Genomic DNA, 26,798 nt, shown 5'->3' on the forward strand with positions numbered 1-26,798 from the left:
TACAAAATCATATGTCAGATGTAACAGGGACACAAAAAATCGGTCCTTATAGAGTGACCCTTATCACCCTCAGGTTGCAGGAAATGGTAGAGAAATGGGCGACTGAGTCCTGTTTAGCTCTGTAAAACATTTACCAATGGTAAATACATACAATATACCCACTATATAGCTTTCAGCTCCTGTGGTAATCAAGTCTTCGTGACTTAAGTAGCTCGCTAAAATCCAAAATACACAGAAATACAATTCATGCACTAATGTACTCATTATTTACAGATTAATGGCGTCAACCCTACGTAAAACCTCATTTTATGGAGTCCGAAGATTGTTTCTCTAATTTGAGCTAAAATGTTTCAAATACATTTTCAAAAAACTACTTTAGGTCTTCCTAGGGCTCGCTTTATAAAGAGTCCATTGAGCTGCGGTTTCATTAATAGAAGTGCGCTTCTCAACATGAGAATAATACTTGTAATACTCCTAAAAGTTCGAATTTCAAGCCACTGGTACCACCTTTGCTTTGGGTAAGCCTGGAAGTGAAGCCCTTTTGACTTGATGCAGGGTAACAGAGCGTTTCCATCAGGTTGTTTTTATACAACTGCACATTGGTCATACACTCGTACTTAATTTTGTCAGCCTGACATGTTATTTATATGTAAACGGATATATATGATGACGTTACGACATTTCTATGTCTTGACACAACATCTAATGGTAGTCTAAGGTTTGATCATAAAATCTGTCCAATAGATGCCCGATGTTTGTGTTTTAGGTTGTACATTTGCATTTGCAATATTTCATGGTGTTCAGATACTAAAAGCAAAATTTTTCTTCAAAATAACTCATAATTCGATGCGTCACAATGTATCCGAATTGTTGATCTGTTTTATCGTAAGACCACCTCATAAGTCACGTGATGCCATCTTAAGGTTGCAGTTTCAAAGCGTAGTGGCTGCACAATTATACCCATTCGGTCATAATCACTTTGTATCCATACGTATAGGGCTTTGTCGTATATGTGTAATTCAGTCTTTCGTCATTCCTGTTTTTTTGAATAATGTTTTTAATCGTGTTAACTATTACATAATTTACCCTAGACAAACTGAGCAGTTAATGTGTCAAAGCTTGAGTTCGGCACGGTTTTATACAGAGACATTAACTCCTTCAGCGGTTTTTGTGCAAAGTCTTAATGGCGTTGTTAAGAGAGTTACTTCACTTTCATCTTACTTGCAAATTTTGTCTAATGAAGAACACATCGACCGGACACTGGCTCTCAACAATAGCGTCTTGATGGTCATCAGTTGTCCTCTTTCACGCCCATGAATTTTCATCCTATTTATTCTGTTAACGTTTCCTTACACGCAGACACACGGCTCTGTGCACGTGACGAACTTCAGACGTGTCAGTAATGTTTTGTTTTTGTTTTTGCTGACAGCATTGGTAAATCCTCATCCACCAGAGGGTACTTGGGAACCCAAAGCAGAACTCTTCAAATATGCAAACTCAGGTGAGCAGACAAAATTTCTTGTTGCAAAGACAGAAGCTCCTTACTTTCAGTTTATATTTAAAGTCATAATTTACCTAAGACGGTATTCATGCAGTGGTTCAATCTGTGTCTCGCTGTACAGTTGCATGGTGTACCTTACTGCATTTTACTCTGACAAGTATTTATGAGCATTTTATTTGAACAATTAAAACTTATTTTTGAAGCTGATTATACGAAGAGGTGATCTCGCGGCGATAAGAGAGCGATATGAAAAAACTGGTAGTAGAGCCTTTCTGTTCTCCCATTGATAAGCAAAAGAAACGTATAATGGTTAATCAACCAGGAAAATCTGTACCAGGATGGCTCCAAAACGTCTTCTTATTTTTGTCCTTTTGATTTTTTTCTTGATGAAGAGAAAACCTTTATCGCAAGAACAATGGCATGATGGTCAACGATGACGTATGCAATTACCAGAAATGTTCCCATCAACAGCAACGTCAAAATGCAGTTCATCTGTTTGAAGCATAAAACACTTGGCAAGCACTATTTATCAAGTGGGTAAATTGTAATGGATTAAGGGAGTACCGTTCTAAATAGCGTTTTAATGCATGCTTCGTAATGGCTGACGAGTTTAAAGTCCTGGTAACTAATATCGAAACGAGCTTAAGCTGATTTCAGGGAATAAACAGTGTTTGAAAAATAGAAATTTTCTTGCTCTTTGCTTTTAAGTTGTCCATTAACTTTGTACGACAGACGCTGAAGTCTCCATCGATTTGTCATGAAACTGTCCAATGCACCCGTTTGTTGAAATATGCGAAAGTTAAGCGCTCCATTCAGAGTTGCTCATGGGGAGGACTCTGCCTTTTTGTCTTCATGAATTCTTAGAATTATTTTATATTTTGGAATATTCCGTAGGCAGATGCTTTATTTCGGAGTGAAATCCCACTTTATAGTTGATGCTTTTGGATGTTTCTTTTGAAACTTTAATGTGTAATTTACCGTTTGAGACGTAAAAAGTAAGGAGAAAGAGAAATATTTTTGTAAATAAAACTTTTATGTAAATAAATCCATGCAACGTTAATGTACATGTAATACTTTTAGGTTCGTTCAATTTAATCTTTTCAAACCACGCACTTAAAAAACTCCCCCTAAGGTTCGTATGGCATCAAAAAGAAACCTATTGTCAACATCTTACGGTGTTATTAGGTTTGCTTTCGTGTGTTATTATTTCACATTTCCCCATCAAATATGCCTTTGCCTTCGCAAATATGGAGACCAACATAATGAAGAAAAAATTCAACGTAATCCAATTTTATTTCCTTTTAGGAGTCAATCTCAGGTCAGTGGCATGTATTCTTGTTCCGTCTTCCTATTTAAAGCCAGATGTTATTGTTTTGAGCACGTTATTTTAATATATGAACATGCAATGTATAATTCTAGTTTACATCAAACATAAAAATAAAGAGGAAAAAGCTCCATCAAGCGTATGTTGATGAAATACAATAAAGAAAGAGAGTAGAATTATAGTTTGTGTGTGCATTCTATTAAGTATATTATCCTTGTTTAGATTGTGACGACAAACTTAAAATCTTCCCCATTTTTCTCTGGGGGTTACCTTTTCAGAGCTGTTTGCGGCGCAATGTGGAAATCCTGTCCTGCTGAGTTTGAGATCGTGGGTTTGAATCCCGGCCAATCTCCTTTTAATCCAGTTTTATAAGTCTGAACCTCAAGGTTAAGTATGTTTAAAAAAAAACACAGCATTCATTCAGAGGGATCTGTGGCGGAGTGGGTAAGCCCTGTGCGCGTACATGCAAGAAGTTGGGTTCGAATCCCAGACCGTCACCTTTTTCTCTTTCACTTTGTTAATTCGAAACTAAGGGTTAAATATAAAAAAAACTCAGATGTATTGCAGAGATGTGTGTGGCTCAGTGTGGAGCTGCTGTGCTCGAAAGAGTGGGGTGTTGGGTTCGAATCCCGGAGAGACACCTTTTTAAATTTCAATTTCCAGTTGTAAATGTAAATCTAAGGGTTAAGTTTAAAAAAAAGGTAGTGTTCTTCAGAGAGGTTTATGGCTCAGTGAGAAAGTGTTGCGCTTCAAAGTAAGTGATGCTGAGTTCGAATCCTGGAAGAGACACCTTTTTAAATTCCAATGTACTGAAAAAAAAACAAAGTTTAAGTAAGGAAAAAGCCTAAAACACATTGGGGACCCAAATAGCGGAGTGGTCAAGAGCACCGCTTGGGAACCAGAGGACCTGGGATCGAATCCCAGCAAGGGCGGAGTGGTAAGGTGGATAGAAGTCCCCTACCACTCCGCCCTCTTTTTATGCCCTTCCCCAGGGGCCGATTTGGGGCCGATTTGGGGCCGATTTGGGGCCGATTTGGGGCCGATTTGGGGCCGATTTGGGGCCGATTTGGGGCCGATTTGGGGCCGATTTGGGGCCGATTTGGGGCCGATTTGGGGCCGATTTGGGGCGGATTAGGGGGGGTTTTGGGGCCGGTTTGGGGTCGTTTTGGGGCCGATTTGGGGCCGATTTGGGGCCGATTTGGGGCCGATTTGGGGCCGATTTGGGGCCGATTTGGGGCCGATTTGGGGCCGATTTGGGGCCGATTTGGGGCCGATTTGGGGCCGATTTGGGGCCGATTTGGGGCCGATTTGGGGCCGATTTGGGGCCGATTTGGGGCCGATTTGGGGCCGATTTGGGGCCGATTTGGGGCCGATTTGGGGCCGATTTGGGGCCGATTTGGGGCCGATTTGGGGCCGATTTGGGGCCGATTTGGGGCCGATTTGGGGCCGATTTGGGGCCGATTTGGGGCCGATTTGGGGCCGATTTGGGGCCGATTTGGGGCCGATTTGGGGCCGATTTGGGGCCGATTTGTGGCCGAATTGGGGCCGATATGGGGCCGATTTGGGGCCGATTTGGGGCCGATTTGGGGCCGATTTGGGGCCGATTTGGGGCCGATTTGGGGCCGATTTGGGGCCGATTTGGGGCCGATTTGGGGCCGATTTGGGGCCGATTTGGGGCCGATTTGGGGCCGATTTGGGGCCGATTTGGGGCCGATTTGGGGCCGATTTGGGGCCGATTTGGGGCCGATTTGGGGCCGATTTGGGGCCGATTTGGGGCCGATTTGGGGCCGATTTGGGGCCGATTTGGGGCCGATTTGGGGCCGATGATTTGGGGCCGATTTGGGGCCGATGATTTGGGGCCGATTTGGGGCCGATGATTTGGGGCCGATGATTTGGGGCCGATTTGGGGCCGATGATTTGGGGCCGATGATTTGGGGCCGATTTGGGGCCGATTTGGGGCCGATTTGGGGCCGATTTGGGGCCGATTTGGGGCCGATTTGGGGCCGATTTGGGGCCGATTTGGGGCCGATTTGGGGCCGATTTGGGGCCGATTTGGGGCCGATTGGGGGCCGATTTGGGGCCGATTTGGGGCCGATTTGGGGCCGATTTGGGGCCGATTTGGGGCCGATTTGGGGCCGATTTGGGGCCGATTTGGGGCCGATTTGGGGCCGATTTGGGGCCGATTTGGGGCCGATTTGGGGCCGATTTGGGGCCGATTTGGGGCCGATTTGGGGCCGATTTGGGGCCGATTTGGGGCCGATTTGGGGCCGATTTGGGGCCGATTTGGGGCCGATTTGGGGCCGATTCGGGGCCGCTTGGGGGCCGCTTTGGGGCCGATTTGGGGCCGATTTGGGGCCGATTTGGGGCCGATTTGGGGCCGATTTGGGGCCGATTTGGGGCCGATTTGGGGCCGATTTGGGGCCGATTTGGGGCCGATTTGGGGCCGATTTGGGGCCGATTTGGGGCCGATTTGGGGCCGATTTGGGGCCGATTTGGGGCCGATTTGGGGCCGATTTGGGGCCGATTTGGGGGCCGATTTGGGGCCGATTTGGGGCCGATTTGGGGCCGATTTGGGGCCGATTTGGGGCCGATTTGGGGCCGATTTGGGGCCGGCGAAAAAAGACGATATTTCAGATGCCTTCACTGAAAAAATAGGATAATATTCCCACTGAATGTTTTACAATCCATCTCCAATTTAATTTTTGAAGATAACATGTCTGACTTCTGGAAATAATACACAAAAGAATCGGAATGCAGTTGTAGCTTGTTTTGTTTATTGAAAATTCTTACCAGCAAAATTAAGCAAATTGATACGCACTATTATGTATTTTAATTTAACATTTGTACCCAACATATGTGACCCACTCTGTTAAAATGAGTCTTAAGTCGCCAAAGTCACTTTGGAGTACAAAGTCCTTCAGAATAATTTTGCACAGTGTAAATCAATAGGACCCTGCAGCATTTTTCACCATGAAGTATCCACTTTCCTCAGGATGCCAAACTGAGTAATATTTTAAAACAAAAACCTCAGTTTGCTCTTTCCAATACAAATGAAAAACTCAAAAAGTGGCTCTGGCGACTTATGACACATTTTCACAGAGTGGGTCACATATGATGGAAAAATACTTATGGCCAATCCATGAAGTAAAGGTAATTTTTTGTAATATTTCTGCATATGTAGACAAAGAAGTGTTCACAGTAACTAAAAATAAAGCAAAAAGTAGGACATAAGCATTTTTGACAACAGTTTCTCCCCAACAGAAATAGCCCCAACCATGGCTAGTTTCAACTTGTTTCAAATTTTTTCCAAGAAATCTGTCAATGGAGCGTGCTTGTAATGTTCATTGGATTTTTTGCAATATTACTGAGGCTCCACATTAGGATTGTTAGGGATTGTGTTGTACTCTCGGCAGTCTGTTTGGGAGAAACTGGTGCGAAATTGTTTTACATTAATGTAATTTACCATACACATAAGATATAACGGATGAAAATGGTGTGTCCTTGTGTCACCTGCAACCAGATTTTCTTAGAGAATTATGCTCAAGTTACCAAGAAGAGCTACAACCTACAATACATGTATAAATAACAATTTTGAACGACTCCTTATCCCCTAACTAAATGTGTATTACAAACTATTACAAAACGTGCCCCAGCCTCATGGAATGACCCTTTTATTTTTATCCTAAAATTCTACTGAGATATGGGATTTGATTTCAAAGCTGCAGAATAACTACAGAATATTAATAAACCTAACGGCACTCCAAATTCGGTCTTTATTAGCTTTTTCAAAGCAGCAAATCCCAATTTTGTGCCGGAATGACAGAGTTGCAGCAAATTCAATAAAATTACTGGGTTGTTGTTTTTTTTCCATCTGTAACATGGACGGGCTGTCTTTTGCACATTCACTACCAAGCAAATCGGTGGTATGGTCTACAATTTTGACAATTCTTTGTCACACTGTCAGTCGTAACATTAAACAGGTTTTTCAAGTTTTGATTGAGTTAAAATGACTTTTTTCACAAAGCAAATACGCAATTTACACTTGTTAAAACTTTGTAAAGTCTTGTAAAGTGCTGGAATGTGAAAACCCTGTCCTTTTCACACATAAAACAAAAACAGTGATTCTTAAACTGGCCACAACTCGGTTGAAAAACACATTAATTGGAATCACTATTTTGAAAGATACATGTACCAAAATATAATTTAAAGTATGTACAAGTACTTTACATAAGTCTTTAATAAAGACCTCAAATTTGGAGTAACATTAGGGTACTCTTTTATCAGGAAGCCCTGTAGATCACATTTATCTTGCACCAACACTGTAACTCATTTTTGTCGCACTTTCATCTCATGTAGCTGATTGCTGTATTCTTGAAAACAAAATAATCGCCGATTTTACCACACTTATCACACCAACCAAGATGCAAGATGTATATAAATTTTCCAAAACAACACTCTAAACTAATTGAAATCAAGTGGTGCAAAATCCAAATTAATTCCACAGATGAGAATTAAATATCATTCCATCGAATGCGTAGGCACATTACATGTTTTTAAAAGTTTTACAATTACTATAAAAAATTACTCAATACAAAATGTCTTTGTAAGCTAATAGCCTTGTACAGATAATTCCCAAACCATTGTGCTTAATAAAGTGGTGTATGAAATTGAATACTATGCAATATGACATGGGACAGTTAAATAATCCTGTTTCTAATCATGTGTCCACCCCACCCTGTTCACAAACTACAGGTACATGTACATGTAAGGGATCCCATGAAAACAAAGTGTGGGTAATTCAATAAATTAAGGGTCCAATGTTTTTGTGTCCCTGTCACATCAGACATATAATGTTGCAAGTTCAAAACATATTTTCTAATTTCCAAAACTAAGGAATTGATCCAAATCACCTGCCAAACAAATACTAATAGTTTGAATTCAATTCAGGTGATATTTTTATTTCAAATGACAAAGGTCAGACATAACAGGGACACAGAAAAATATCAAAGTTTTGGGTCCCAAATTTACAGAATAACCCTGTTGGGCTCAGCAACATGACTCCCAACCCAGAGGTACATGTACATGTAAGTGATCCGATGGGAAGACAGCGTTAAATTGAGCAATATCCAGCTTAACAATGGTCCGATGGAAATACTGTGTCAGGGAGAGCAACACGCCTTGCCAGTTCTCCTTGAGTTGGTGCAGCCCACTTTCATCAAGGTACAGGTGCATGTACATGCAATCCAGCTCCAAGTACAGTCGAAACTCGTTAATAAGAGGCCATTCAGACTTGGCAAATTACCTTGTTATAACAGGGACCTTGCATTAGCAGGAAAGGAAACAATCAAAAACAAAAGACTGGGACCTCAAAATTTCCGTTATCAACAGAATCTTGTATTAACAGGGTTCTTATTAACGAGGTTCGACTGTACATTTACATGTACCTCAGCAGTATCCAACAAGGTTTGTAGAAAGGGTGTCTTGAAAAACATCTTTGTAGTTATATGAGTAGGTCCACACAGCCGCCCCAAATAATACCTGCCGGAAAACAAATCACTGGATTAGAAAGAGGTTCAGGAATGCAAAGTAGAAAGTGAAGAGCGCGATCTGGAATACATGGCCACCTCCTTCTACTTTGAGGTAAACATTCACTGACCACATGAAATCTGAACTCATCTGCAATTATTGGCCTGAGTGCAGTAAGTGTCAACATTAGATATATGTATGTACATGTACTTTGAGAGTTCTTTTAAAGACGTAATTCTCCATTAGGAAATAAGTAAAACTGAGAACAGAGGCACATAATTTGAAAACAAAAGCAAAGTCCAAAAAATTCGAACACAAAGAAATTCTAAATTGAGGAGAGTGGAAACATATGAACAGTGTGTCCCAAAGAAAGGTGAAATTTTGGACAGAAAAGGTGCTTCTTTGTGCTTACCAACACTACTGTTGTTGACTGAAGTAAAGGTTTCCTGTCATATATATTGTAGGCATCCTATAATCTTACTTATGTTATCTGTATTTTAGCAGTCGTGTCTTGAAAACATTGACCAGGAGTAAAAAGCATGAATCTCTCTCGTTCTGTCTATGCAGAAAACTTACCGGTACTTGTGAACCATTCCACTGAATTCCAACACAGTCTTCCTTTAAAAAGACACCAATATACATGTACACATCCATCACGTTTGCTGCTCAGGCCACAGTTGAGGGCAGTGGCTGGCCTAAAACAGAAAAAAAGGACACAAGTTGATAATATTGACTAGTGATACACAGTTGCAAGTCAGCAAATATATAGGCTCATGTGTGCCCTAAACAGGGTATCACAGAAAAAAACCAAACCCTTAGGAAAGGGATTAATGTGCCCAAACCTATATGAGGATGTCTGTAAAGTAGAAGCAGTGTGATTTCTAATGATACCTTGATGGCATCCCATCTGTCATGCATCACTGAACATCACTGTCTTTGAAATGGGGCATCAAAACATCAGTTGTAACACTTTGGATAAACCAGTGAATGAGGTCGTCCTCTCTCATGCTTGTCCTTGATTTGATCGATTATTTACACATTATAAAATTCACAATTAATTACGCATCAACACCTTCCACATGCCTGCCTCCCTTTCAATGCAGAATTCTCAGTGGCAGCGCATGTCAGCCACAACTTGTCTCACCAGCACGTACAGGGTTATGTCATAAGATGTCGACCTCCTGCTGAATGTGACTTCATAAAGTCTTGGATGTTATGTGGTGGACAGGTGAAAACTTTGTGCTTCAGACACCCCCATAAAAAATAATCAGATACGCTTTGGCAGATCGACATGATGTACCGGTGTAAGTACATGACAAGTTGTCACTTTCAACCAGGACAAGCGTGAGAGAGGACAGCCTCATTTACTGGTTTAGCCAAAGTGTTACACTTGAGTTTTGATGCCCCATTTTGAGGACAATGGTGTTGAGTGATGGAGGAACAGGAGGAATGCCATCAAGGTACATGTACTGCATATCAGTAGAAATCACACTGCTTCTACTTGACAGACATCCTTACATGTATATTGTATTCATACATGTATATCGCATGGTTTTGGGTATATTAACCCCCTCCTCAGGGTTATTTCTGGGACACCCTGTAGTGCTACCCCCCATGGATTTGTTAAAATGAACAAGGGAACAGGTAGGGCAGGGATGGACGGGACATACAGTCCATGCCAGAAAGTGATTTCCTATCCTATAATGGTCTCTCCAGGCAACGAACCAGTATATAATCGAGTATAAGGAGTTTTTCATGTCTAATGATAAGTTGCACAGGTAGCTTTAATCTCCCGTTAACATGATTAAGAGTCTGGAAACAGAGAAACAAATGTATTTTTACTCAGATTCTTTTTTTAACCATGTTTTTACAATTACATGTACATGTACCATTTCAACAAATAATGAAAAAAAAAAAGAAAAGGTTAAGGGACTGTGTCCAGGAAATTCCAACATGTTGCAAAATGACCCAACCAAAAATTTCCAAGATGTGTTGCTACTCTATCTTTGTTAGTTACTTCTGGAAAAAGCTCTTTTAAAAATGAGATACAGGGGCAAAATGGAAATCGCACAGTTAAGTTCAATTTTTTCCTGGATTTTTGTTGATGAGAGACAGATACTGGTAGGTTTAATTATAACAAGTCACTGTTAGACAAAAAGAAGAAAAAAGGACTAGACGCGTTCAAAGCAGCGGAAAGAAATAGTGGAAGTGGGCTGCAATTGAATGATGTCACAGTTTTAGACTACTCGGCCATTTGATAAATATGGTTGAGCGATACAATTGGTACATTTTCCTTTTCGGGTATACTCTTATGAAAAAATCCCCGAACACACTCAGACCTCTGAATTGTTTCAACGTGACGTTTTGTGCCGTAACAGTAATTTTTTTTTCACAGTCATGATCCCCTTGGAAGATATTAAAGTAAGGTGATGTTAGTTGACATTTTCATTCCTAATCCTAATGTTATTTAAAACAGCATGAGTAAATTACAAATAAAAAAATGAAGAAAAAGTGAATGAAAAAGTCAAGTTCTTCTTAAATGAGATACGAAGACCACTGCCCAATGGGAAATTACATGTACATGATTAAAATATGTGAAATCCCTTATAAAGATGATTGAATAATCTCGTATATGAATCCCCATCACAACAGATTTAAGAGAACACCACGGACACCATAACATTAAGGATCATGAATATTTGATTAGGCTTTCCGTTTGATGTACATGTACATGTACTGTATATATACATGTATGAGTTGCTAGTTAATTACCAATGTGCAATTCAATTCACAAAGCCTCTTTTTATTTCATTGTGACACAGGCATTGAATTGAACATTTTTTTATCATTTGTAACAATTAAATCTTGAATGTTGTGCGTTCAATTTAAATACATGTAAAATAGACAGGCCTACAAAAATTATGATACAACTTTGAGTACTGGTTTACATGATGCAGGGCGCATGTACATGTACTTGATCATCTATGTGTTTGTTCTGACATACATGAGTGAGGGCTTGATGTAAAATGTTGCAAAAATGAAACCTGATAGAAATCTGACAAAAATAAAATCAATGAAATACATGTACTGAGATGTTACATGGTTTCTGAGGACTTTTCTTTGTTGGTTCTTTGTCTTACATTTATATGTAATTGTACACATGTACACGTACATGTATGTCTTTCTGTATTTCTTAGAGTTCTCCCGCACATTATACTCCAGGTACATGTAGTTTGATTGTCTATCCATCAATGACTTGTCCCCTAAGATATTGAAGGGGATGTCTTAGAATGGTTGTACCAGGTGGTGCATTTCGCAGGCTACCGGTAGATGTGCATGTACATGTACATTGTGTACACATGTATGGTGCAAAATTTGTGTCAAATGCTGAGAGAAAGGAGGTTAGGTTTTTACACAAAGTACCATACATGTAGGCTTTATTACAAAAGTTTTGTTTCCAAAGATTACACCACCTAGTTTAGTTTTGTCGTCATGAATAATAAAATATTATTCCTTCAACCAAACGTTCCTTCTACGCTTGACCAGGCATATCCATGCATGTGCATTACACAAAACTGCATGGGAAATTAAGCAAAACTGGTGAAATGCAGGACAACAGGAAGGTGCCCTTGATTTCAAGCTAAAATGAAACGTCAATGCGTATATACTAATCGAGCACACGTTCAAGAAATCAAATGCTAAACTTTTAATGACTGAACACATCTTGATGGAATAAAATCAATTATTTGATTAAAGTGATGACATCGTGATGATGTGATTATTCGTAATTTTTTTTGGAATATTGAATATTTAATTTTTCTCCATAGGTTTTGTACAAGTTTATCTAAAGTCAAAGACAGGTGCACTCATACATGTACATCTCCGAGAGACCCTGAGGATTACTAGGAGAATGAAAGAGAAATCATATTTTTTTGTCTTCGTTTGATTACTAATATACTCAAGAGTCCAAATATCACATAATAATTTATATTTTTTATTCAGAATTTTGACTGAGGATTGCTACGCATGTATGAGAACGAAAGAGTCCAAATATCAAATAATATTTCAAAATTTCCAATATAAACACAAATCACATGACATGACTTTAAAGCTGCAGTTTTTCGCCATAGGTTTTGTGCATGCTTTTCTAAAGTCAAACCCTGGTGCAAACCTCAATGAGTTTGCATTGGGAGCATATGTAGTCCATCGACCCGTGGGGCTGTCAAAATAAAATCGTCATGGTGACGTTATCAGGGGTCACGTGGGATTAACCCTAACCCTCCTCAATCCTTCACCTGTTGGAGGACGCAATATTAACGATCTTTGATAAGAGTACTTCTGAACTTTGGCTGAGAATTACTATGAGAACGAAAGAGAAATCATATTTTTTGTCTTCGTTTGATTAAAAATATACCCAAGAGTCCACATATCAAATAATACTCCATAACTTTTTTTTTCAATATAAACAAAAATAATGTGACATGACTTTAAAGCTGCAGTTTTTCTCCATGGGTTTTGTGCTGAGTTTTCTGAAGTCCAAGACTGGTGCATTCATACATCTGAGTGACTTTGTATTGGGAGCATACGTAGTCCATCAACCCGTGGGGCTGTCAAAATAAAATTGTCACGATGTCATCATCAGGGGGGTCAGGTGACACGAGATTAAAATTGAAGTTTTTTCTGTCGGTTTTATACATTTTTTCACTTCGCACTTTTATCGATCTTATCAGTGGTTCGCCTGGGGATTACTGTGAGAATTTCAGACAAATCAGAGGAAACTTTTCCTTACAAAAATGATAAAGATGAAATATGAAAAACTCTGAAACAACTCTGTGTTTGTCCACAAACACATCTCGTCAATTTGCATTATGGCTATTTTCACAATCAGAGGTGTAGAGTACATTAACTTTAATAGTTTGGTTTATATTTCTTTAACCAGTGGCACGGATAAAATTCTCAGGTTTTGGGTCAAACAACTATTCTGGGTAAAGGCTACCTCTTTTTCATGTACCTGTAGCGTAACAAAGTTCCTGCATTTCTTCATATCCCAGACCCTAGCAGGGGCTACATGTAAATCCCACCACTATGAGAGATCCATCTTTCAGTGGTTTTTTATTCGATCAATTGCTGATGTTGTGCACGTTATCTCAAGTTGCTTTTGGATTATGATTAAGCACAAGGGATGGACCTTTCTGCTGTATACATGTAATTTTGACCGCTGATTGTGTTTCAATTCTTTAGGTACATGTACGTCATTGCAGGCATTGTTATGTTTCTGAGGTTACATTTTCCATTAAATTTTCATGTCATTAAATTATGCATCATTTCTCACATTTGGAAATGGCAAATATCTCACAGTTTCAAACTATCCGATTTACATGTAACACTGAAATGGCAAAAGCATGACAACCTATCGCCCATGCAAAAAAAATGTTGACAGAATGATCACACCTTCAAGGAACCCACCACCGCCAAGTCAAGGAATTCCTCAAGATCAAACTTGTTACTGGGTCCAGTTCTAGCATTGCATTGACCCAGGCGATGGGATCACCTATACATGTACATCCCTGTGCCTACAGCCCCCATCCCTAGATATGGGATCTCCTACATTGTATATATCCCTATGCTCCCAATCCTCTCAGCCAATCATGCCAATGAATGTTCTGTCCCCTCCAGCCAGCATCGCATCAAGCCCCACCTTTGCTCTCAAGAATCTTTCACCAAGCACACCATGGGTTAACCTGAGCCAACATACAGGTACCCTCTCTATTGATGAGACAAAAGTTCTGTCGCTGGGCATGAACTTTGCCCTAGTCCCTCAGCGTTTGCCCATCGAAGATGGTCCAGTGCACTGGGTCAAGCCAGCCCTCTGCCATCTCAACACATCTACATACAGCCGAAATCCACCTGCAAATCAATCAAGCCCTCCAGAAAGACAAGCCAGCCAACATCAACCTCTCAAGACATGACTGGTCAGCCATCATATCAAGATGCCATCAGCCAAGACAAGTCCAGCGATATTCTCCAAGCAGACAAGGGAATGCCACGGTGGTCATGGACAAGACTGAGAATCACCATAAGTTAGAAGACATTCTCAGCTGAAGCTGCTACCATGCACCTCAGCTTTTCAAGAGGAAGCTGCAACACAAGCTTCTATTCTGGCAGTATCTCCCAGTCCCTGTACAGACAGCTCCGGCCATCCAACTTAAGTCCCCAAGGTTCTTCAACCAACCCAATTAAAAAGGCAGTCTCCTGATGACAGAGTATACCAACATGCATCTGAAATGTTGAGTAGCCTCCATTTTTTTTCCAAAATGATGTGTACTAACACTGCAGTCAAGAAGATAAGAATACCAAAGTTCACAAGGAAAGACTCAAGAATGTGTGTTGTTTGAATCTGTGGATCTGATACAAAGCGGAGGTTATATGCTAACATTTACAATACAAATCCGTGTACAGTAAATTGTACATGTAGGTGCAATGCACTTTTGTTTCTCATTTCTTTGGGGTTTTTTGCTCCCCTGCTCATGCTAAAATGATTTTAAAACAAAATAAAAAAGTCAGGTTTACTTTTTACTTAGGCTCCAATCTTTGATAATTTGTGTTACCATTCCCTAAAACAAAATATGTAGTTGTGAAGTTTTTCCCCTTTTGACATTTTTCCTTCCACGTATGTTGCAGATCCACATTAAACTCCGCGATTTATTTTTTGAAGATTTCTGATTGCTTATCGATGATGAAACTGCCGCTGTGATTCAAGTGTTTACATGTCACTGATAGCTGCATGGAAAGGCATGCTTCATCTGTGCATTACATAAATACACAGTTCAGCACGTGCAGTATGAGGCCGAAACCAGACACACAGACTGGTCCGGGACTGTATAATGCATGTATGTGCAATAGGACTTGACTGTTGGAGGTAGAAACCAGAGACAGAGATTGGTTTGGGTCTGATGAGTTGGAGGCAATATGAAACCAGTATAGACTGGTTCGGGACGATATGTATGTCCAATATAACTTGTTTGCTTCGAGGCAGAAACCACATACATACATGTACATGTGTAGATCAGAGCTTGACTTTATAATGTGTACATGTATTTGCGTCACGTTTAACGATATTCAGCCTGGTATCTTTATTTTTCGAAAAATAAAGGCATCAAATCAGAAAAGTGGAAATCAGCTAAAAAAGTGGAAATTTTCCGCCACATTCGGAAAGGTTGGGAGGTCTGACAAACACTCCCACATCAAAGCCCCCAGGTCGACTGGAGCCAAGCCAAACTCATCACCAACATTGAACATTAGTACATGTACCCTGTAGGGAAGCCGCTGAGATCTTAAAACATGACACAGTTCCACAAGACATCGGTTTCAACATCAGCAAACATTAAGCATCCCATCCTCATCCGAGGCATGTCCCTGGCCTATGGGTATCCTATACCCTTGGCAACCTTCCCCCATGCTCCCTCCCCTTAGACTGACACACCTCATTGATTTGCTAGCATCCCATGTCCCACTTAAATGCTGAGTTAGCATCCTCTCCACACCTCACCACCTCCATACACAATATAAGCAGCTTCATCGTTAGAACCTCTGCAGTCCAAAACGTAGAGCACCCTCCGGTTCTTTTCAGAACCACACATACTCAGAAAGAGATAGCAGCACTTCTATAACTTAAAGATGATCTTGCCAACAGCAACACGTTTTTTAACTTGTTTATATGGGTCATTCCATGAAGTTGGGGAACACCTGGTTATTTGCCTACGGTCTGAAGACTTTGGAGTAAATCACATAGCTTCTCAAATAATTAGCCATTTCAATTTACATCATGAAAAGAACACATAGAGAGGTATATTAGTAGTAGTAGGCGTAGAACAGTTCTGAATCAACCCAACCCTGCTATACCTCATACCTCCCCCCCATTTCCCCCCAAAATCTCAAACTAGATCTTGGCAAAATTTATATTCCTCAAAAACTTTTGACTATATTTCAAAAAGGTAACAAAGTCGCCAACACTGACACTCTTAAAACATTGAAAACCCATTCAACTTAAAGACCAACGTTCAATTTTGCCGACCTAAGTTCCCAATTACTTGCGAAAAAGGGCCGATGAGGTATGGGAGGGCCCGGGCCGACCCCAGAACTGTCCTACGCCTACATTGTACTGCTACAACTTACGAGGCAAAAAGTGAAAAAACCTCCTTCTCCCAAGTGGAAGAATGAGGCTTCAATAAAATTTGAGTTAAATTTACAAATACCTATATATAAATATGAACATGAATAGAGAAACCAGATCACAACGTCGTCCTGTATTGTCTGGCTTCTGACGATTTAAAAAATCATTTTTATCCAACTTTGTCAAACCACCACCTCGTAAAAAAAGTCACACCAAGCCTGAACTTGTACGAGCAATTTGAGCGATTCAACAGCAATTTAAAAATCTTACACGACAATCATATCATCAGCTCTTACAGATAACACAATACAACGACATACATGTATCATTTACTGCCACAGGTGCAAAAGGCAACGTATTGCGAAAAGATCTCGTAACTGCAATGAAATCTTACATTAAACCGGAAGCGATTGAAGAGGTAAACATTTGAAAAATAAGAAGATTTTAAGGCAACTACAGAAATTGGGAACTGACGCCTGCTTTCTTTGCCGACGACTTGGTTCACTTTTTCGAATTTTACAAAAAGTACATCGAAGACAAAGCATTGGCCGAGTTTGGTTCTTACAAGAGACTGGTTCTTACAAGTTACAAACAGCTATCAAGGTCAAGTTCAAAATAGAAAAGCCCGGAGCTGAAACTAAATTCAGTATTTTCACATTTACGAGCAAAAATAATGTAGTAATTTCTAAACAACAAGTCAAAGATGTGTTAAACCAACAAATTGCCAAACATTTAGAAGACGTTGAAGCTCACGAGCAAGGAGGATCTGGCTGGGTGTTTTACAGAGTCTTCGCGTTTTACATTAATGTGGTAAAATATAATCCAGTAGGAGCAACTTTTATTCCACTTCCAAAATATTTGGCAGACAAGAAAGCAATCATCAACGTCCAAAACAAAAAATGATCAAGAGTGCATTCGTTGGCCGTTGAGATCTGCTTTAAAACTATATTAAGACAACGTAAAACATCGGCTAGAAACCAATCCAGATTATGAAATAAACAATGAACGTACCTCAACTTACACCACAGACGACGGCTTAAATTTTGCAAAAGTGGACTTTCCCACACCCATTTCACAAATTTCACGAATTGAATCACGAAACAATTTGGCCATCAACGTATTCGGTTACACGGACAAGGACGGCACCTATATACTCTACAAAACTAAACACACTGGCGAGCCGATCAACTTACTTTACTTTAACCGAGGTGAACCAGCCCACTACTGCTGGATTAAACATTTCTCTCGGTTAATGGGCGATGTCAGCAATCACGGTAGTAAATCTTATTGGTGTTTTAATTGCCTGTCTCACTTTCAAACCGAACAACGACTCAACAGACACAAAGAAGACTGGAAAGGAATGGAAATGGCGCCTTGTAAAGTGGAATTACCAGGGTAAGTGGAATTAAAGGGTAAAAACATTCTCAAGTTTGAAATTATAAAAATAAACAGGACACCCCTTTCATCATCTACGCGGATTTCAAATCTATTTTGGAGTGCCTCCCATCAAAACAATTAAATACGGTCAAAATGCAATTTCACAAGCCATGCAGTCGTTTGATGCGACAGTATTTGTACCAGTCACAAAACATACAGAGGTCAAGACGCAGCCGTTCATTTCATGCAATCGCTGTCCAGAGAAGTTGAAACGATCAAAACATTTGCCGATCCAAAGCCCCTCGCTTGGTCACATGAGTTGCAAAAACGCCAAAGATGGATTTGCGAAAGGCACATTGGTTCAACCAAACAATCTCAGTGCCGATGCCAAATCCCGGACGAGCCAAAAACGCGACCAAAAGGCGACTTTTAGTTCCTTAAACGATCACGGTTTCAGAGACTACATCTGCATAAGCTGCCAGAAACCCATCAAGAAGTTTAGAAAAGTCAGAGATCACTGTCACGTAATGGGTAAGTATCGAAGTCTGGCACATGCCCATTGTACCAAATCAAACACCTGTTCCCATTATTTTACACAACTTGGAGAAATATGACAAGCATCTAATTATGCAAGATGCATTCAACGTTAGTAAAATCAACGCTATTGCCAAAACACCGAGAATTACATTTCGTTTTCGTTTGACCAACTTAGGTTTCTAGCTTCCTTTCATTTCATGGCTTCATCGCTCGATCGGTTTAGAATTGTTCTCCGGAAGATTTCAAGTTGCTTTTCGAAAAATTTCGAAAACAATACAGACCTGCTTTTAGAAAAGGGCATTTACCCTTATGAATACATCGACTCCTTTGACCGATTTGAAGAAACCGGTCTGCCTCCTCTAGATGCTTTTTATAGCTCATTGAAACAGCAGACCATTACAGAAGAAGAATATGTAAAAGCCCCAAATGTGTGGCAAGCATTCGACTGTCAAAATCTCGAAGAATACCACGATCTCTATGTCGAAACAGACACGCTGTTGTTGGCCTGCGTATTTGAAAATTTTCATAAAGTCTGTAAAAAGAACTACGGCTTGGACCAGGCCAATTATTACACATCGCCGGGCTATCATGGGATGCACTTTTAAAACACTCTGACGTTCAACTCGAGCTGCTAACAAACATTGACAAGCACCTATTTTTCGAAAGGGCCAAAAGAAGTGGCATCTCGAGTGTCGGGGTGAAACGTTTTGTCAAAGCAAGCAATCCTTCTTTACCCGACTACGACCCCAACAAGCCGACGTCTTACATTACGTATCTGGACGCAAATAACTTGTACGGTTGGGCCATGAGTCAACCATTGCCCATCAGAAACTTTTGATGGACAAAAGACACGACCAAATTTACTCCCGAGTATATTGCAAAACTTTCACCGAAAGCTTCGAAAGGATACATGTTGGAAGTAACACTCGATTACTCGCGGCACTTACACAACAAACACAACGATTTCCCACTAGCACCCGAAAATATCTCAGTCCCCAACGAATGGCTGTTGGATTATCAAAATGATTTGCTATCGAGTGGAGAAAGGGTTACTTCAATAGACAAGCTCGTAATGACTTTAGACACCAAGAACAAGTATGTGGTACACTACCGCACATTGCAAAAGTACCTAGAATTAGGACTAGAGTTAAAAATGGTTCACTGAGCGATGTAGTTTAAACAGGCACCTTGGATGAAAAGCTACATTGACAAGAATACTGAGTTGCGAATATCGGCCAAGTCTGACTTTGAAAAGGACTTTTTCAAATTGATGAATAATTCGGTATTTGGCAAGACGATGGAAAATGTTAGATATCGCATCAACGGGCATCTGCTGAGAGATTTTCAAGATGCCGAAAGGTACAAGAAACTAACTTTTAAACCAAACTATAAAACAACGACTCCGTTTAAAGAGTGCGATCTCTCCTTTGATGAAATGTATTGCACAAAAACAAAGTTGAATAAGCCAATTTATTGCAGCGTAAGCGTGTCTGATCTATCCAAAGCTTTAATGTATGACTTCTACTATGAGTTGAGAGCAGACTTTGGCTCAAATGTCTGTCTTTTGTACACCGATACCGACAGCTTACTCATTCAGATTCAGACCGACAATTTAACCAATTACCTACGTAAAAAGGGCAAGTTATTTGATTTGAGCAATTACCTGACGGATCGTCGGCTTTACGATTCAAAAAACAAAAAAGTCATCAGCAAAATGAAAGACCGATTTGGCGGCCAGGACATTTCAGAAGCTATTTGCATGAGCCCGAAAATGTACTCCATTTTAACGCAAGAACAAAATTTGAAAAAGGCAAAAGGAGTTACAAAAGTAGTAACTCAAAAACAATTATCGCACGCCGCGTACAAAAATTGTTCATTTGAACAAACGCAGCACTTTAACAAACAGCAGCTTTTCAGATCGGAAAAACACCTTTTGTTCACAGTTTCGCAAAATAAGCTGAGCCTTTTGCTGTTAGACACAAAGCATTACATATTACCAAATGGTGTTGATATGTTAGCCTATGGGCAATATCAAAATATTCAAGAAGGCAGCAATTCAGTGTCTTCTGGTACCACTTGAAGTTCTTCTCTGACAAAACTACTTTTGGGTCCGTCCACCAAATAATATAAAGAGGGCCCCGTTTTTACCCTCTTACCATTGACCTGCTTCAATTGACTCGTACGCTTCTCAATTTGATTAACATCCACAGACCTTTTGACCTTTTGACGGTGCCACCTTCTTGCTCACCTGCGTAATACAGGTACCTAACGACTGCATCAGAGGGTAATTCAATTTCTCTTATTTTGGGACTGGCGCACTTGGTGCTTGTTTCACGCGGTCTAATTTGCTGGCGGCTGGGGGCTCTTTGTCAATTAATCTAGTCTTTTCTTCATTGAGTGATTTTATTACTTGGGGCAACCTTACAACCCATTCTACGTTACATTCACTGACGTTTAACATTTCTCGTGCATATTGACGACCAAATAAACGCTCGGGCAATGTTCGGTTAAACCTGTCGACGATTCCCTGCGACCAATGGACTCCCGGTTCCCCCACTTGTATTTCGACGTTGTGTTTGGCCAACAACTTTCTAAACTCGCCTTTAAATTCTGATCCCGCATCCACCATGACAATTTCAGGCCAAGTCAAACGGCCTCTGACGTTTGTTCGGCCATTTTACTAGTCAACAGCTCAGCCTCTTTAAATCTCGATCCCACGTCAACTATGGTCAAAGTGTCTTTAAAACTTTTACGGTTTACTCGATCTTAGGTAGGTATAACACGTCAATTTGATGCGCCTCATTTGGTATTACAGATTCCGATTGCAGCATTGTCGGCCTTGGCACGTATCCAGAGGCACGTAGAAATCAGACAATTTGGGCTCTGGTGGCAAGGGCATCACCTGTTTACCGGTCAATTCTGCATAAGCGTGCAACGCCTCGTCAACGTTGACAAATGTCTGTTAACTGATGCGCTCTTGCCTCAAGCGCTCGTTTAAAAAGTCCAACATGTGAACTCGCCGAGTTTCCCAATCTTGTTTCGCTTGAGCCAATTGCTCCAGAGCTGAATTATGATGTATTCTTTCCTGTTCTACTCTATTTTTAGATAAGCTGCTAAATAAAAAATTTGAGCCCGTGAATGTTTGTGATTTGGAAGTAAAACTTATAAAATAATCCATTATAAAATAGTCCATTATAAAACAGTCCATTAGAAAACAGTTCATTATAAAACATGACGAGTCAATACACGAAAAAATTGAATCCAAGCTGCAGGTTAAAAGTTCCTCGGCCAATCAAGGGCGAAAGACGCGAAGTTACCATTACGCACAATCCGAGTACCATTGCAGCAGGCCATACGCTAAACGTCAAATTCCCCGTGTTAGGGTATGACGACGTTGTAGTGCCAGGCACCGCGAAACTCACTTTCAAAATGGATCTAGATGGGGCATCTGACAATAACCGAACAGTTTACAACAACTTGGCAAGGAACCTAGTCAGTTTACAGGGCAACAAGATCATAAGTTACCGAGACGCCGACATATTTCACAACTTTAAAGACAATTGGCTGCCCCTGACACAAAGTAAAAATATGGCTTATTTTGGCTTGGAAAGAGAAAACTTGACAAAGTTGCATTTGGGAGCAGCCGACAAAAACGAAGGGGCCAACAACGGCAAAGATGAAGCAATCCCAACGCTTATAAAAACAGATACACAATTGCATTGGATGTACCACTATTGACCAATCACGGGCCATTTTATCCATTGGGTTTTAAGGAACCTTTGACCCATCAGTTGACTTTTAATGGTCATGTCAAGGTGGTCAAAAGTACAGACAATGCAGCAGAATACAGCATCTTGGACTTGACCCTAGAGTACGAGGTTATCACCAATTGCGATTTGGCAGAAGGTTTACGACAAAAACATAAAGGGGCCGTCTATTACTTACCGGTATTTGACCAGATTCACTCGTGGAAGAAACAGTTAATAAATCGGATACGCTGTGGAATATCAGCATCGATTAAAAGCTTGAAAGGTGTTTTGATCTTGTTTAAAGATCCGACCATAAATAACCCGCAAAAATTTTACAATCTGCAAATCACGAAAACAAGTATAACAGTCGAGGGCAAGCCCAATCAGCTGTATTTGCCAGGGCTGTTTGAATATCAACACTTTACCAAAGTTAGCAAGTATTTCGGGGATTCTGAAACGCAATCGGGTCGAGCGGTCGTTAACCCTAACACTCCTCAGTCCTCCAACAGGTGAAGGATTGAGGAGGGTTAGGGTTAAAGACCTGAATTTGACGGACGTTGATATGGGAAATTACCCGAAAAGATACATGTAAGTACGACCTCTGGCTTGACTTTAGAAGTTCAGACAATAACCCGGCTCCCGGATCGGGGCGACCATTGGGCGGAGGTGGTGACATATCGATTCAAATGGAACACGAGGCAGATAATGTACGTTGATAATTTACGCGTTTTTGGTAATGGATGGATTGTTGACAGTGGAAGACAGCAACTTTAAAGCTTGGTTTATTAAAACAGGTTTAAAATAAAATGAACATGTACAAGAGACCACACTGCGCTCTAATCGTAGGCAAAACGGGTAGTGGCAAAACCAAATGGATTTTGGATCTATTAGAAACAGAATATAGGTTTGCATTTGAAGCGATCGTAATAATTTGTCTGACGTTGTTTAAAAACAAAACATATTTGGAAAGGCTGTGGATATTTACGGATGAAAATGTTCACTTGTGTGATTTAGATTGAGAAAAGTTAGAATTAAATGAAGCAATCGATCTGTACCAAAAAGTTTTTCGACGGGGTAAATACTTTGTTCATCGTAAACTATTGTGCCTTGGATTAGTTCATAAAATATTTAAAAATTTGGTTATATATAAGTTAGAAAATATTTTATTAATTGCCAGTAATTAACCATGAGTAAAAATGCAACATTTGTAAGAAATAAAAAAAAGTCTATTTTCGAATTAAATCAAATGGTGACATTAATTTGGGTTGCAATAAATGTGTTGATAAAAGGATATAGTGTATGAATAAGAAAAGTGCCCCCATGGCAGACAGAAGAGCAGATGCATAGAATGCGATGGAATAGGCATTTGCAAGCATAAGAGAAGGAGAAGCACATGCATCGAATGTAACGGATCTTGCATTTGCCCACATACATGTACATGTACATTGTAAAAAACAAAGATCAGAATGTAAACTCTGTAGTGACGCAATTAAAGTCACAATTCGCCGTTTGTAAAAAAGTTGCAAACAGCACGACAAAGAAAACGTTTGTTACGACCCAAAAAAATTTATTGATAGAGAATTTTGAAAAGAATTGGTGGATACTCACAAACATTGCTACTACAAGGATTATAACGTTAGATTACAATTTGCAGAATGTAAATCTGATCAGTCAACTATTGAGAGGTTACATACAGAGATCGGTCACGTGAAATGGAATTGCGTCTTATGCTGCCAGAAATTCAGTAAAAAGAAAAAGTGTAACACGATTGATGAGTCAACAGATTTATGGTGGGGTTTATTAACTAATTAGAATTTGTTGTTTTTTGTTTAAAAATTTGTTTTCAAATGCTATAGTTGAGCTGATGCAGCTTGACTACAGCATTTTAAAAATTTTGTTTTATTTAAATAACAGCCATGTTACAGTATATCCATATAGTTATCGAACTTGTTATTGCAATTATTTTTAACGCTCTATACGTTTGAATACCTATGTGCAAAGCTCGCGTTCAACAATTTTAAAAAATATATATTAGAATGGACGACATTAAAAGTATCCTCCCCTCCGACACAAAACAAGAATCTGTCGAACATAAGCCAAATGTCAAGGACAGATTAGCCGCCGTAGTTGCTTCTGGCGAATCCAAAAAGTACATGTACCTAGGCAAAGAATATTCCGTAAAAGAGATTGAGGCTCTAACCCCTGCAGAACAAGAAAAACTGTTTAATCTTTACGAAGTTCGATTCAGCAAAGAAATTGTGAATACACTGGGAAATTCGATTTTAAGTTTATATGCGCAATTATTGGGCATTACCACTCAGGTCAAATTCCTCGGGTTTAACATTGATTTGAAATCAGAAAAAGATTTAACAAAAGATTTAAACGGCAATCCTATAAATAGCCAGACCATGGGTCACTTCCTAAGCGAGCTGTGTTATAAATATGGGGGTGTATCTATCACCAATTGTAGCCACGTTGATTACGACAAAACATTTGGCCATCACTAAGAATCTGTCTATTATAAAAGAAAATGGAAACAGAACAACAAATGCCAATACCGACTCCTGCCAACAGTCCGGTAAAGAGTCAAGTCCCAAAAATGGTGACAAAAATTAAAAATCCCAAATGAACAAGGTAAACGCTTGGCCAAACACAACAAGAAGATGAAACAACAGCTCGACAAAATGAAAATTGGCGAAACAGAAGAACCTGAAAAAAATCTGAATCTGAAATTTATAAATCCATTTCAGAAAATAGAAATTTAATTATAGGCGGTTTAGTGATTGGCGCAATCACACTATTTTTGTTTTTGAAAAAGAGGTCCACCGAGGCAAAAGCGCCGGCACAAGTTCAAACGGTTGAAACAACTTTTCAAACACCAACAGCTCCCACACTTGAAATTTTGGATATGGAGTAATTTAAAACGGTAATTTTTAAAATGGTATAAGAATGAGTAAGGCAAATATCAACGTCAACGGCATTGCCAATACGATATATCATGTGCAATAGTTTCAGCAATTTCCATGGGATACGCCTCGCTTTCCAACAAACTACTTAAAATTAAACCGCCGGATCTGAATAAATTGTCGGTGGAAGACGTGGTCAAATTGATCGCACTGTCCTCGGGTACATGTACATTGGCCACTCAGGGCTGGCTAGTGTCACAGGGCATATTGCCTGCAAGCTTGCCCACAGGTTAAAAAGTAAGTTTAAAAACCAGTTTCTTTTGAATCAGTTTATTTTAAAGTAAAATCGGTTTATTTTAAAGTAAGATGGCAGAAGGCAGATTTGCACTGGAAGACATACCTCTTTCAGAAGTGAGGGATAAAGAATATGAACGAGATGATTTTGATTGTTTACAAGAAATAAATGAAAATCATTCGCAGTTTATATACAATGATGAAGAAGAAGTTGATCCAAATGAAGCCCTTAGACAGACACTGCTTGAACCAAAAAACCGACGAAGAAACAATGCAGGATGCCGTAAACGAATATCAACATTATGAATTAGCTAGCAGTTTAGATCCTATACATAAATCGGCATTTACAACAGACACTAATCAAACAAAATTGCTTTTAAAAGAAGCAATAATTGAAATAAAATGAATGACTTTTATGACTTGATTGAAAACGAAACATGATATGAGCCAATAATTCGAGACCCCAACATATTTCACCTCGACAAAAAATATCGCCTACATGTATATGTCATGTTTAAAAATAAAAGGGTTTTATTGACTCAAAAATTAAACAATAACAGATTTCTTAGTTTAAACGTCATCAGGCAAAAAACGAGCACAGATTTTGTCAGACACGTCTTAGGTTTAGAAGAATATGTTACTGGTAAAACAAAAGTTAAAGCAGATTAAGTGGCTCATAGACTTGCAAAGCTTCACCTCGAAAGCATTCCGTTAAAAGAACTTCCTCAAGAAATCAATAAAACAAGTGACATTGTAGATGACTTTGTTCGAGGTGTAGATTTAGACATTCGAGGTGTAGACGTTCAAACCGAAGGGCTAAATTATCGCGAGATTGTCGCCTTGGACAAATCATTACAGACGGTCAAAGGAGAATTGATTTGAAACCAGGGTTAATTGGATGAATTGGACGCAAAAATTCAACAGGTCAAGAACGAATTAGAGGAAGCGACGTCACCAGGCAAACATGCAGAACATGGAAAATGAGACAATTTACAAGTCAAAAGACGGGCCCGGTTAGAAGTAATTAACAGAAATACAAATCAGATCCACAGTCAAATAAACTGCATCAAAGAGACAATGAAGTGGTGATGGATAGGAATTTAACTTTACGCGAGAAAATTTGGGTGCTTTTTACAGAACAAGGCGTGACGATCATCAGTATTTTAACAGCCTTTACTTAAGCCGTCAGTACAATCCTATCTAGCATCATGGCCTCTGTCAGAGCGGCGGGAACTCCTAGTCCAAATATCGAACCTGAACCCGAACCGACTCCACCGTTTAAAGGAGGAGTAACCAATTGCATCAAACGACAACTTCAAAACTTGGCAAATGTTTTGAAGAAATTGGGTCTAAAAGTGCTTGGGGCATTGCCGGGGTTGATCAGCAGTATATTAAATTGGATATTCAATGT

The 26,798-nt window shown here is 39.8% G+C and overlaps 2 long non-coding RNA genes across 6 annotated transcripts in view; one reads left to right on the forward strand and one right to left on the reverse strand.

The window, feature by feature from the left end:
- LOC147798613 (uncharacterized) overlaps positions 1-3,801 on the forward strand; it is a 64,056-nt gene extending 60,255 nt beyond the window's left edge. The window contains exons 2-3 of the long non-coding RNA XR_015426062.1: positions 1,430-1,501; positions 1,894-3,801. This is a non-coding gene — a long non-coding RNA (uncharacterized LOC147798613). The remainder of the gene's footprint in view (positions 1-1,429; positions 1,502-1,893) is intronic.
- A 1,776-nt stretch (positions 3,802-5,577) lies between these two features.
- The window catches only part of LOC110986045 (uncharacterized), a 50,082-nt gene continuing 28,861 nt past the window's right edge, over positions 5,578-26,798 (reverse strand). For all 5 annotated transcript variants that reach the window (XR_015425996.1, XR_002599065.2, XR_002599068.2 and 2 more), the window contains 2 exons: positions 8,928-9,046; positions 5,578-8,363 (listed from right to left, as the gene is read on the reverse strand). This is a non-coding gene — a long non-coding RNA (uncharacterized LOC110986045). The remainder of the gene's footprint in view (positions 8,364-8,927; positions 9,047-26,798) is intronic.

The sequence above is a fragment of the Acanthaster planci genome, linkage group LG07 (assembly GCF_054643075.1).
Source record: "Acanthaster planci isolate LZ-2023a linkage group LG07, COTS_SCS, whole genome shotgun sequence".
NCBI lineage: Eukaryota > Metazoa > Echinodermata > Asteroidea > Valvatida > Acanthasteridae > Acanthaster > Acanthaster planci.